This window comes from Aotus nancymaae, unplaced genomic scaffold (assembly GCF_030222135.1).
Source record: "Aotus nancymaae isolate 86718 unplaced genomic scaffold, 86718_ANA_hifiasm-v0.15.2.pri h1tg000007l, whole genome shotgun sequence".
In the NCBI taxonomy this organism is placed as follows: Eukaryota; Metazoa; Chordata; class Mammalia; order Primates; family Aotidae; genus Aotus; species Aotus nancymaae.
The window spans coordinates 25,207,258-25,221,306 of NW_026988418.1; the positions used below are offsets into that span (position 1 = coordinate 25,207,258).

Below are 14,049 nucleotides of genomic sequence, written 5' to 3' on the forward strand. Positions count from 1 at the left end.
TATTTAAGGTTTTACATTTACCCAGACCTCCCCTGCAAGCTGATAGAGCTCTTATGGTACAAGCAAATCAGAATTAGGGATCTTACTGTTTGTAGCCAACATTGCCACATAAGCAGTAGTAATGAGGTTGTTTGATTCTCTTTATTGGACTGAAATGACAAGTAAATCTGAATTATTTTTACATCATGTCCCTAACTCTCTATGTTCACTGTAGCTCTGCTTCTTTTTCCTTCTGGGACTCAGTTATCATCTGTAAAATGGGATAAGAAAGCACCTCCCTCATTCATTGTGATATTTCAGAAATTGAAAATGATCAATACAATATCTAGCATAGAGTAAGGGCAGAGAGAATGTTAGCTGCTATTTTAGGATGATGACAGTCATCATTATTCTTCCTTTTCTCATTAGTTACCAGCAGTAAGATCTGTCCATTCCCAGGGACCACTGGGATTAGGAGGTAGTTTTATTACCAGCATGGGCACTAATGTGATTGAAATATTCCTTCCCACTTCTATTTTGCTCCTGAAGACATCCTACATTAGGGCCGGGCATGGTGGCTCACAGCTGTAGTCCCAACACTTTGGGAGGCCGAGGCAGGAGGATCACCTGAGGTTAGAAGTTCGAGACCAGCCTGGCCAACATGGCGAAACCCTGTCTCTACTAAAAAATACAAAACATTAGCCAGGTGTGGTGGCGCATGATTGTACTTCCAGCTACTCCACAGGCTGAGGCAGGAGAAGTGCTTGAACCTGGGAGGCGGAGGCTGCAGTGAGCTGAGATCCACATAATTACATGTGGAAAATGTGTACTGTGTAAAAAACTCCTGGGGCTAAAGGAAATGAGATGAAACTGAAATCCCTGGAAAGATTTAGTGTACTCCAGCCTAGATGACAGAGTGAGACTCTCAAAAAAAAAAGAAAAGGAGTCCTACGTTAGCTTCCTTTTCTCCCATCTAGTGGCACTTCCTGGCTTTCTTGTTTTTTACTGTATTTTCAGAGAGCGAAAACTTCCTCCTTCACGTATGTCTTTGTGTGTTAAGATGACCCCTTTATGCTTAACTCTCCTTCGACATCCTCTGTTAAACATCAGTGTCCTTTTTGGTTTTCTTGTTCTTCCTTGTCAGGGGTTATAAAATTAGAGTTAGTGGATTAAAAAAAAAAGCTTGAATAGTCTTTGAAGAAAGATCAGCACTCAAGAGATTAAGATGTTGTTCACTGAGAAAAGTCCACAAAAAGTAGTGTATTTAGACTTGAAAACTTCATATAAAGTTGTGTGGGGGCCAGGTGCAGTGGCTCACGCCTGTAATATCACCACTTTGGGAGGCTGAGGCAGTAAGATGGCTTAAGTTCAGGAGTTTGAGACTGGCCTGGGCAACACAGTGAGGCCCAATCCATGCAAAAGAAAAAAAACATTAGGCGGGTGTAGTGGCATGTGCCCTGTAGTTCCAGCTACTCGGGAGGCTGAGGTGGGAGCCTCACATGAGCCCAGGAGGTTGAGGCTGCAGTGAGCCGTGATCCTGCCACTGCACTTCAGCTTGGGTGACAGAGCAAGACCCTGTCTCAAAAAAAAAAAAATTGTGTGGCTAGTACATGAGACGATGTATGTAGCACTTAACAGCATCAGCATCTGCACATGGTATTTAGTACATAGTGATGGCTGCTACCCCAAGAGCTGTTACCAACATTACTCCTACCTCTTCAGCATTTGTGGGGCCTTTATCATCCACCCTGGGCCATCCCATTTTAAAGAGAGCATAAAGAAAATTGAATAGACTCTGAAGGAAATCATTTAATGTGATTATGTAGTTGGGAAATAAAACCCACCTCCTTCAATAAAGAAAGGTTAGATGATTTGGAATTATTTAGAAGACAGAAGAGAAAGCTGAATATAGTAGTAAAGCTCCATCAATTTAGAGTCTGATTATTTCAGTTTTGATCATTGAACAGAACAGAATCAGGAAAATAATTTGTTGAGTAAATCAATGGTATACACAAGATTAAGGATGTTACTGAATGCTTATTTACTGGAAGTGATTTTAAGCAATTTAGAAGTATCAGTGTACATTTAAAATCTGTAATCTAATTGTGATCTGTCTTAGTCCATTTGGGCTGCTGTAACAAAATGCCTGAGTATCTTATAAAGAACAGAAATGTATTTATTATTTATTTATTTATTTATTTAGAGACAGCCTTGCACTGTCACCCAGGCTGGAGTGCAGTGGTTACGATCTCAGCACACTGCAACCACCGCCTCCTGGGCTCAAATGATTCTCTTGTCTCAGCTTCCCGAGTAGCTGGGACTGCAGGTGTGCACTACCAAGCCCAGCTAATTTTTTGGGCATTTTTAGTAGAGATGGGATCTCACTGTATTGGCCAGGCTGGTCTCCAGCTCCTGGCATCAAGTGATCTGCCCACCTTGGCCTCCCAAAGTGCTGGGATCACAGGCATTAGCCACTGCACCTGGCCCAGAATTTTATTTCTCACAGTTTTGGAGGCTAGGAAGTTCAAGATCAAGGCTCTAGCGGATTTGTATCTGGAGAGGGCCCACTTCCTGTTTCATAGAAGATCTATTCTATGTGTCTTCACGTAGCAGGAGGGGCTCCCTTGGGCCTACTTTAAAATAAGGCACTAATCCCATCATGAGGGCTCTGCTCTCATGACGTAAACAACTTCCAAAAGGTCCCACCTATTAATACCTTCATGTTGGTGATTAGGTTTCAACATATTAATTTTGAGGGAACACAAGCATTCAGACCATAGCATGAACCCTTCCTGCATGGTCATTAAATTACAGTGTGTAGCATATAATGGGTGTTCAGAAAGCTTTATTGAATAAATTTCCTTTTCGCTCCTACTAAGCAATTCCAGATTACTTATTGTCCAAAGGCAACAATTATAGTTAAGTTCATTGTTTTTGTTATTTTGTGGATTAAAAATATTTCTGTAATTCAGTATTTTACAAAAGTCCTCATACCTCAGTTCCTCTTCCCAGTACTTTCCCAAATTAGCTAAGGTTTTTTTATATCTTCCTTTTATAGGGAGAAGAAACATATAGGAGTGATTCTGAATAATTATTTGTTATAAGAACCCTGATTTTGCCTATTTTAGAATCAAATCCCGAGGCAGTTAAAATTTGATTTATTATCAAGTTTCCAGAAGTTAACACTTAAATCATCTCAGCACCACAGATGCAATTTTGCTTAAACTCTGCATAGCTTGTACTGTATTATAATGTTACTTTGAAAACTAGTTTTTATAAAGTGTATTTCTTTACAGTTTGCACTTCTATTTGGCAAAATTTCCTTCCTTAGTTGAAATTATTCTCTATGCTTTCCATTATACAGAAAATTTTGGCTTTTATACCTTGGCAACTATTTTTCAAATTTATTGACAATTGAGATGAAAATGGGAACTGGCCACAGGTTTTAGAGAATGATTGGCAGTAATCATAGAAGGCTATTAAAATATGCTGCAGGCAACATTTTAATTAACTAAAGCCTTTAGTCTATAGTGATGTACATTTTATGATCATGTCCTTGTCATATTCTTTTAACACTTGTATTTATTCATATACTAATTTATCTATAATTGGCAAGGGGTCTGTGGGTCATTAGCACAAATTAGCAAGTTGCAGCTATTTATACATGACTTACATAATCATTTTTTCCCTTTTGCTTTTCGCATCATTAGATTTTAGACAATCCTGGAAATTGTACCCTAAACATATGGTCTCTGATGCACTAAGTTATTCAACTCTGGATCATCCAGATGTGTATTACAATCTGGGTGCTTGCTATGTACTCTACATTCAGTTCTGTGGGTTTTCGTATTTGGCATTCTCCCCTTCACGTGAGCACACCTTCATTTAAGTACAGGAGGAAAGCTATATTAACACAATGAATACATTGCTGTATTTGGCAGTGCAGAGATCCAAGGAGATTAATGATCTTGGCTGCAGCTCTTGTCATACCTTCCCCCACTATGGAAAATTAAATGTCATGTATAACAACTCACTCTCCATTACTTAATTACATGTGAAAAATGTGTAGTGTGTAAAAACTCCTGGGGCTAAAGGAAACGAGATGAAACTGAAATCCTTGGAAAGATTTAGTGCTAGCTGTCAAGTCCCACTGAGTAAAAGTGGACTTACCATGGGCTCCACCTTCCTGTATCGATTGCACATGTGTCTTGTTTTTGTCATTAAAAATATACCATGGCTTGTTATCCTCTGCTCATATCCCTGAAAGATGACATTGCTTGAAATGAATGTGAGTGTCAGAGTTATCTTGAGATGACCATCTGAAGAAGCAACTTAGAGGCCTGTTTTAAAAACCCTTCTTGTGCTCTTGATTTATTAGATCTGGTTTTGATAAATATGAAAAATAAATGCATGCACAAGCATGAGTTTTACTTTCATAAAGAAACATTCATTCTTTTTTTTAACAGGTGTTTACAGAACACCTACTTGTGTTGATGCTGTGGAGTCAGTGATGGAAAGAACACAATTTCTGTCTGAAAGGAGAGGAGACAGAGAATAAACAATAGTCTAGTACCTTATCCCGTGATATAAGTACTAGGATGCTGTAGGTACATATAGGAGATGCATCTGATGTAGTCTTTGGGGCCTGTGGGGAAGATGTCACAGAGAAAGATGCGTAGGCTAAGACTTGAAGAAAGTAAGCAAAGTCATAGGATGTATAGAAACCCAAAGTTTCCAGAATTGGATACCCAGTCAAAATACCTGGACATTTGCTTCTAGGAGAAAACGATCCTTTGGGAAAGTATCATTGGGTATAGCTGTGTAGATCAATTGTTTTGAATTCTGTAAGGTAGCATGATGTTGGCTGCAGGTTTTTCATAGATGGCTCTTATCATTTTGAGGTGTTCCTCCCATGTGTAGTCTGTTGAGGGTTTTTATTACGAAAGTATGTTGGATTCTATGAAAAGCTTTTTCTGCATCTATTGAGATGATCATCATATGATTTTTGCTTTTAATTCTGTTTATGTGGTGAATCACGTGTACGGATTTGCATATGTTGAACCAGCCTTGCATCCCAGGAATAAAGCCTCATTGATGTGCTGCTGGATTCGGTTTGCTAATATTTTGTTGATGATTTTATTTTTACTTCTATGTTCATAAGGGATACTGGCCTGAAGTTTTCTTTTTTCATTGTATCTCTGCCAGATTTTGGTGTTTGGCTGATGCTGCCTTCATAGAATGAGTTGGGGAGGAGCCCCTCCTCCTTGATTTTTTTGGAATAGTTTCAGTAGGATTGGTATCAGTTTTTCTTTGTACATCTGGTAGAATTCAGTTGTGAATCCATCTGGTCCAGGGCTTTTTTTGGTTGGCAGGTTTTTTTATTACCGATTCAATTTCAGAAATTGATATTGGTCTATTCAGTTTTACTCGTTCATGGGCAGAACTGGTCATTTTTTCTTTGCTACTTCCATTCCTTAATATAATTCCTGCATATATGAGCTGATGGGAATTATGCATGAATTTGTTTCACCTCTTTTGGCACTCAGAAGCAACTAATTGGGGTGGTTGTCAGGGATGATGTGAGCTTGCCTTTTTTCTTTTTTGCTGGTCAATATTTATACTATTTGCCCAGTGAAATTCCTGTTTCCTTGGGTAGACCCCCACTTCCCACCTCCCAACACACACACACACACACACACACACAAGTGAAACAGTAAATCTAGATGCCTGTCTCCCTCTGTGGAAGCTGAGGAGCCAATTCTTTCTCTCACTGCCAAAGTGTGGCCAGCAGCTGGTCATGTGTCTTACACTTGGGCAGTATGATACCTTAGGCTTAGAACTGAAAACAAGCAATGTGAGTGATTTGATACGAATGGTTTTTATTCATAGAGCCACAGTGCCCTGGCCAAATGCCCTGGCTACATCATTCTGTTAACAACTTCCTTGTCCTCTGGAGGTCTCTAAGTTCCCAACTGTCCCAAGCCTGATCCTATAGTTTGTCAGTTTTGTGAGAGCTCAGTATCCCTCTAGTAAATTCTTTTTTGCTTAAGTTGGCCCAAATTCATTTTTATTGCTTACTGGCAAAGAATCTTAATGAACGGGAAAGGTGATAAGAAATCGAGCTATCTGAACAAATTACGAGCAACCAGAGTGAGATGTTTGCTTCCCTTTTTGCATATTCCTGTCACTTGTACGCTTTTAGCCTTAGAATTCTGAGTTTTTCCTCCTTCAAATGACTTTAGCAGAGCATACAGCTTCTGAACAAATCTCTACTGAGGATCTCCTGTATGACTAATTATCATTGCGAAACCATTGTTGGCTTTTGAAATGAGATTACTATGATTATCAAAGAGGAATCAGGCAAGATTTGTCCCAGCTTGTCCCTGAGGGTGGGGATCCCAGCACACGGCCTTATGGTGAGGGGTGTATACTAAGGTCTGTGATTCTGAACATTTGGGATTTGCCAGCCAGGAATAAGAGGGGAATGGCTGAGAGTATCTACTGTACTATCTTTTAGAAAGACTCTCTTGGAAGGCTGGGCACAGTGACTCACACCTGTAATCCCAGCATTTTGGGAGGCCAAGATGGACTGATCACTTGAGACCAGGAGTTCGAGACCAGCCTGGCCAACATGGCAAAACCCTGTCTCTACTAAAAATGCCAAAAAAAATTAGCTAGGCATGGTGGCACGCGCCTGTAATCCCAGCTACTCAGAAAGCTGAAGCAAGAGAATCACTTGAACCTAGGAGGCAGAGGTTGCAGTGAGCTGAGATCATGGCACTGCATTCTAGCCTGGTTGACAGAGAGAGACCCTGTCTCACAATAAAAAAAAAAAAATGTCTTTGATAAATTTGTTAGTGTAAGTCATCTATTCCATCCAGTCCTAGGCTCCCCATGGCAACTCTCCCACCAGCCTGCACTGCCAAATATTTTATAAGCCACCTTTTCCTCTGCACAACTGGCAAAAATTATTTAGAACATGCCTGGGGCCACCTGTGTAAAATGTGGGTCTAGATACTGCTTTTCTCCCAGCAGCCCTCATTAGTGATTGACATTGTTTGAAGTGCCAAGTAAATAGAACTCATTATTCCACTGTCATTGGACTTTTATTTATGATTTGACATACTCAGCTATTTTGGTAGTTTCTTCTAATTGTGAATTGGAACTATTCACTCTGTTCACACAGTTAGGAGTATCTCCTGGAATCTTTTTGAAAAGGAATTTTTCCATTGAGATAGAACGATTTGCTTTGTTTTGTATGTTAATTCAGTGTCGTGTTCCATTTAATACAGGAAGTGTAGAGATTATTTTTTAGTATCCTGAAATGTCTCAGACCACTAGATTTAGTGCAATTAGGAAACAGTATCTAGGCCTTGTTAGTTGTGTTCATGTGTTCCGCATGTGAGGTGTGTGTGTATGTGTGTTTGTGTGTACATGCACGTGTACATGCACCAAAATGATGTGCTACGCACTAATTGTAGTTGTAATCATTTTAGAACAAGTTGCAAAAAAGAAATAAACAAAGTCAGCCTGCTCAACAATCCAGGCTGAATTCGGGCATATAACTTCTGCCTTTGATACAATGCTATTTTGTTGACATAAAATGAGATCCTGTGGATTCGGTGACAGGACGTTTCCAAGAGGCAGGCCCAGAGACCCTGAAGACAGTCATGATTTTAAGTGACATTCTAAATAATTCAAACATATTTTCATCACACTCACTTTTTTTCTTGCTCAGGTAATCTTAATTTCAATGGAATACAAATAACACAAAATCTGACCATATGACCCAGCAATTCTACTTGTGGGGTATATATGCAAAAGAATTGAAAGCTGGGTCTGGAAGAGATATTTCTATATCTGTGTTCATAGCAACATTATTTACTGTAGCCAAAAGGTGAAAGCAACTGACTATAACATATAACACAAAATGTACCATCTTAACCTTTTTTTTTTTTTGAGACAGAGTCTTATTCTGTTGCCCAGGCTGGAGTGCAGTGGCACGATCTCAGCTCACTGCAGCCTCCACCTTCCTGGATTCAAGTGATTCTCCTACCTCAGCCTCCTCAGTAGCTGGGATTACAGGTGCATGCCACCACACCCGGCTAATTTTTGTATTTTTAGTAGAGACAGTTTCACCATGTTAGTCAGGCTAGTCTTGAACTCCTGACCTCATGATCCACCCGCCTCAGCTTCCCAAAGTGCTAGGATTACAGGCATAAGCCACCGTGCCCGGCCCCCTTCTTAACCATTTTAAGTGTACAGTTCAGTGGCATGAAGTACATTCACATTGTTGGGCAACCATCATCACCATCCATCTCCAGAATTATTTCATCTTCCTAAACGGAAACTCTGTATACATTAAACAGTAAGTCCCCATTCTTCCCTCCCCTTAGCCACTGGCAGCCACCATTCTACTGTCTGCCTCTAAATTTGACTCCACTAGGTACCTCACTTAAGTGGAGTCATGCAGTATTTGCCCTTCTGTGACTGGTATATTTCACTTAGCATATATTTTCAATGTTGATTCATGTTATAGCATGCGCAAGAATTTCTTACCTTTTTAAGGCTGAATAATGTTCCATTTTATATATGTGCCATGTTTGTTTATCCATGCGCCATTGATGGGAATTTGGGTTGCTGCCACCTTTTGGCAACTGTAAATAATGCTGCTATGGACATGGATATACAAATGTCTCTTCCAGACCCTACTTTCAATTCTTTTGGATATATACCACACAAATGGAATTGCTGAGTCATACAGTTATTTTATTTCTAATTTTCTGAGGAACCACCATACTGTTTTCCATAGTAGCCGTACCATTTTACATCTCTACAACAATGTACACAGGTTCTAATTTCTTTATATCCTTGCCAACATTCCTTTTTATATATATAGTATCCATCCTAATGAGTGTCAGGTGGTATCTCATTGTGATTTTGATGTGCATGATTTGCACTTCCCTGATGGATTAATGATATTGAGCATCTTTTCACATGCTTATTGGCTTTTTGTGTGTTTTCTTTATAGAAATGTCTATTCAAGTCGCTTGTCCGTTTTTTAAAATGAGTTTGTTTGTTTTGCTGTTGTTGTTGAGTTATAGGAGTCTTTACATATTCTAGATATTAACCACTTGTCAGATATAAGATTTGCAAATATTTTCTCCCATTTTATAAGTTGCCTTTTCACTCTGTTGATTGTGTCTTTTGATATACACAAGGTTTTTTTATTTTGATGTCCAATTTATCTATTTTTGTTGTTACTGTCTGCTTTTGGTGTTTTATGCAAGAAATTATTGTCAAATCCAGTATCTCAAAGCATTTCCCCTATGTTTTCACCTAAGAGTTTAATAGTTTTAGCTCTCATATTAGGTCCTTGATTCATTTTGGGTCAATTTTCATAGATGGTATAAAAGAAGGCTATTACTTCATTCTTTTTTTCCCCTCTCTTAGAGTTGAGGATCTCTCTATGTTGCTCAGGCTGGAGTGTAGTGGCTCATCACAGGCATGATCAAAGCGCAATTTAGACTCATATTCCTGGGCTCAAAGCCATCCTCTCACCTCAGCCTTTTGAGTAGCTAGTACTACAGTTGGACCCCATCTATGTAACCTTCACCCAAAAGACTTCATTCTTTTACACATAGATATCCAGTTTTTCCAGCACCATTTGTTGAAAAGATCATCCATTCCCTCATTGAATGGTCTTGATGTTCTGGTTGAAAATCACTCATGTCTGTCATTCTAGCACTTTGGGAGGCTGAGGTGGGAGGATTTCCTGAGCTCAGGAATTCAAGACTAGCCTGGGCAACATAGCAGCGAGACCTCATCTCTACGAAAATTCCAGAAGAAAATTAGCCTGATATGGTGGCACACACCTATGGTCCCAGCTACTTGGAAATCTGAGGTGTGAAGATTACTTGAGCCCAGAGGGTCAAGGCTGCAATGAGCCATGATCATGTCACCCACACTGCTGCCTGGGCAACAGAGGAAGACTGTGTTAAAAAAAAAAAAAAAAAAAGTTACCCAGAAATGGTGGCTTGCATCTGTAGACCCAGCTACTCAGAAGGCTGAGATGGGAGGTTCACTTGAGCCTGGGAGTTTGAGGCTTCAAGTCTACAATGAGCTATGATCGTGCCACTGCACTCCAGCATGGGTGATAGAGACCCTGTATCAAAATACCTACATACATACATACACACATACATATACAAGGGTTTGTTTCTTGGCTGTCTGTCCTATAACATTGGTTAATATGTCTATCTTTATGCCAATACCACACTGTTTTGATTACCATAGCTTTGCAGTAAGTTTGGACATCAAGGAAGGATAAGACCTCCAACTTTGTTTTTCTTTTTCAAGATTGTTTTGGCTACTTCAGGTCCCTTAAAATTCCCTATGAATTTTAAGGTGAAACACACTTTCTTGCTTTTAGAAGAGGTAGAAATGCTTCTTAAGAATATCTCATATCCTGATAAAGTTATGACATTCTACAAAAATGCACACACTGCCCATTACGTTAGATGTCTTCTTTTATTTTTCATCATTCATAAATTGTCACCATGGGCTTGTGTTTCCCTGAAGCATGAATATGTTCTCCTCATGACCACTAATTTTTCTTTTGGCAACAATTTACATTATTCTTTTTAAGTTTATATTAGAATATCCCATATTTATCCTAAGGAATTAGTCAAGGGCTATCAAATAATATGTTAATGAAATCTCTTATTGCAGTTTGAATTATGGTTACACCTTTGAGGGATAAAGAATAAATATATAATGTTTTATCAACAAATCCCTGTATATGACATATATGTGCATCCAAAAATACAGTGAAATACTCTTAGAAGAATAGAATGAAGTTGCTGAGACAAGCCACATAAGCAGTTTAGAATTTCAAAGGAGCAAGTGATTGCAGTTGAAGTGGGTACAGTGAGAGTTAGTTAATATTTAATAATAGCTAGGTAGACTAACATAGGAAAGACTTGAGCCCAAATGGCATCAGCAAATTCAAGGATTTACTGAGCACCTCCTGTATGTCATATGCTATGTCAAGCCATACAGTTAAGTAAGAAGTTCTCCAGCAACTACAAAGACATGCAAATAAGTTACTATGCATCAGGCCAAACAAACATCCATAGAGGGAACTCACTGATATTGGGTTGTTTTCAAACTTGGTTCCAGGGGGTAGGTTTCACAGTTGAAAGGGAGCAATATGGATGGATTCAGATTCAGAGAAAGCAGAACAAGAAAACAAGTGGGATACTGTTGTCAAAGTCTGGGCAACATGAAAGGGACATGAATTAGGATGGGAGCTTTGGGATTAGAAGATAAAAGAGGAAGAAAGCCTTTAGAGTAAAACCATTCGACTCAGTGATGTTTTAAAATTTTTGGTTGATGGCTGAATGAATTAATAGTAACCAAGGACGTAGCACCTGGAAGTTTAAGCATTTGAGATTTAACATCACAAAGCCATAAAAGATTCAATATTTACTTCTGTGAGTGTGCTTTGACATTTACATTGTCTCCTAACAATTCTACTAATATTAGACATTATCCCAATTTGAAAGGTTGAGAAACCAGGGTTTTAAGTTGTTTTGTATCTTACTTTTATCAGTGATAGAATCCATACCTTTGTTTTAACCTGTCTGTGCCTTGGCTTATATTCATTTCCAAGCTAACATAGTTGTCTTGTACTATACATTATCATGGATTTATTTTTTAGTTAGGGTGTAATTTACACTCAGTATAATAGATTTTGTCTTAAGTCTGTTGAGTTTTGATAATTGCATACACCTGTGTAACCTCCACACAAAACAAAAATATAGACTATTCATTCACCTCCAAAAGATTGCTGGTGTCCCTTTATAGTCAATCTGTCCTTCCCCCAAGAGCCAGCTGCTTCCTGATTTCTGTCACTATAAGTTAGTTTCAACTGTTCTTAAACTCATTCTTTTGTGTCTGTTTTCTTTCATTAATATAACGTTTTTGAAATTTATCCATGTTGTGTTTATCAAAAGTTTGTTCCTTTAATAATAGAGTAATAATACTCCATTCTATGAATATACAAAAATTTGATGATCCATTCTCCTGTAGGTGGACATTTAAGTTGTTTCCAGTTTTTAGTTACTATGAATAAGGTATAACCATGGCTTTTAAAAAAGTTATTAAAGGCAGAGCATAGTGGCTCATGCCTGTAATCTCAGCACTTTGGAAGGCCGAGGCAGGCAGATCACCTTAGGTCAGGAGTTCAAGACCAGCATGACCAATATGATGAAACCCCGCCTCTACTAAAAATACAAAAAATAAAATAAAATAAAATAATTCAGGTGTGGTGGCATGTGCCTGTAATCCCAGCCACTTGGGAGGCTGAAACAGGAGAATCACTTGAACCCTGGAGGCAGAGGTTGCAGTGAGCCAAGATCATGTCATTGCACTCCAGCCTGGGCAACAAGAGTGAAACTCCGTCTCAAAAAAAAAAAAAAATTTATTATAGAATAAACTTGTATAGAGCATGTTAGACTCAGGGTAGACACAGTTATGATTCAATAACAGACCCAAAACTCATGGCTTAAGACAATAAAGAAATAAACAAAGGTTTATTTCTTTCTATGTTACATACTCATCACCGTGGTCATTCACATATCCAGGCAGCAGAGGTTCTATCTCAGCATGTGTTTCCATGATCACCAATGCAGAAAAAGGAAATGCAGCTAATCAAGAACTGGCTCCTTTAAAGAGGAAGACAAGTTGAAGCTAGAGAATTTATGAACAGCCCTAATAACTTTCCCAGAATAGTACCGTGGGAATTACGCTCCACTGTAATATTCACCACCCTACCTGCCGCGTCACACAAAATGAAATTTTAAAGCATTTAATAGTCATTATATCTCTGTAAGGGATGGGTAATATGTTAATAGATATAACGCTCAGAACCTACGTATGGAATGTAGAGAGACTGCAGTTGATAGAGTGAGCAGACTTAGAACCTTGAGTGCATTTTTACCCTGAGGAAATTTATTAAATAATTTAAAAAGTAATAGCCTAAAATGTAATAGCCTAGACTCAGCTAGGGATCTTAACTTGCATAGATGAGAGGAGACATCTGTGGCTCTGGAGGCTATGAAAATGGGAAGCACTGTAGTACCATAGCTAAGGGTAGGTTTTGAAACCAGACTACTGGTTTTGAAACCAGACTACTGGTTTTGAACCTCAGCTTTGCTATTTATTAGCTTTGTGATTTATAAGCTGTGTCACTTTGGTCAGGTTGCTTAACCTTTTTCTAAAACCAAGAGAAAATGAAAAAATGAAAAAAAAAATAATTCTAACTACCACAAAGACTTGTTACGAAGGTTAAATGAGTGAATATACATAAAGCGCTTTGAACAGTGGTACCTGGTAAGCACTCAGATGGTATGTTTCTGGTTATATTTCTGGTGACCATGTTTTCCAGATCAAAATATGTGTCATGTATTAGTTTTTTTTTCTGTGTAACAAATTACCCAAATTGAATGGCAGAAAACAACACCCGTTTATTGGCTCACAGCTGTGTAGGTCAGAATGCTGGCATGGCGAGGCATGGCTCAGTTCTCTGCTCAGGGTATCACCAAGCTGAAGTCAAGGCATTGGCCAGGCTGAGTTCTTGTCTGGAGGCTTTGGGGGAAAAGTCATTTCCAGGCTTATTCTTGTTGAAGTCTCTATTTTCTTTTCTTTTTTTTTGAGACAGTCTCGCTCTGTCGCCAGGCTGGAGTGCAATGGGTGATTTCGGCTTACTGCAACCTCTGCCTCCCGGGTTTAAGTGATTCGCCTGCCTCAGTCTCCCAAGTAACTGAGACTACAGGTGCACGCCACCATGCCCCGCTAATTTTTGTATTTTTTGTTTGTTTGTTTTGTGTTTGTTTTTGTTTCGTTTTGTTTAATTTTTGTATTTTTAGTAGAGATGAGGTTTCACCATGTTGACCAGGATGGTCTCTATCTCTTGACCTTGTGATCCTCCTGCCTCAGTCTCTCAAAGTGCTGGGATTACAGGCATGAGCCACCGTGCCCGGCCGAGTCTCTGTTTTCTTGCTGTTT

The 14,049-nt window shown here is 39.0% G+C and overlaps 1 protein-coding gene across 10 annotated transcripts in view; it reads left to right on the forward strand.

Moving 5' to 3' along the window:
• PATJ (PATJ crumbs cell polarity complex component) overlaps window positions 1-14,049 on the forward strand; it is a 399,000-nt gene that overhangs the window by 251,412 nt on the left and 133,539 nt on the right. The gene's annotated exons all lie outside the window — the stretch shown is intronic.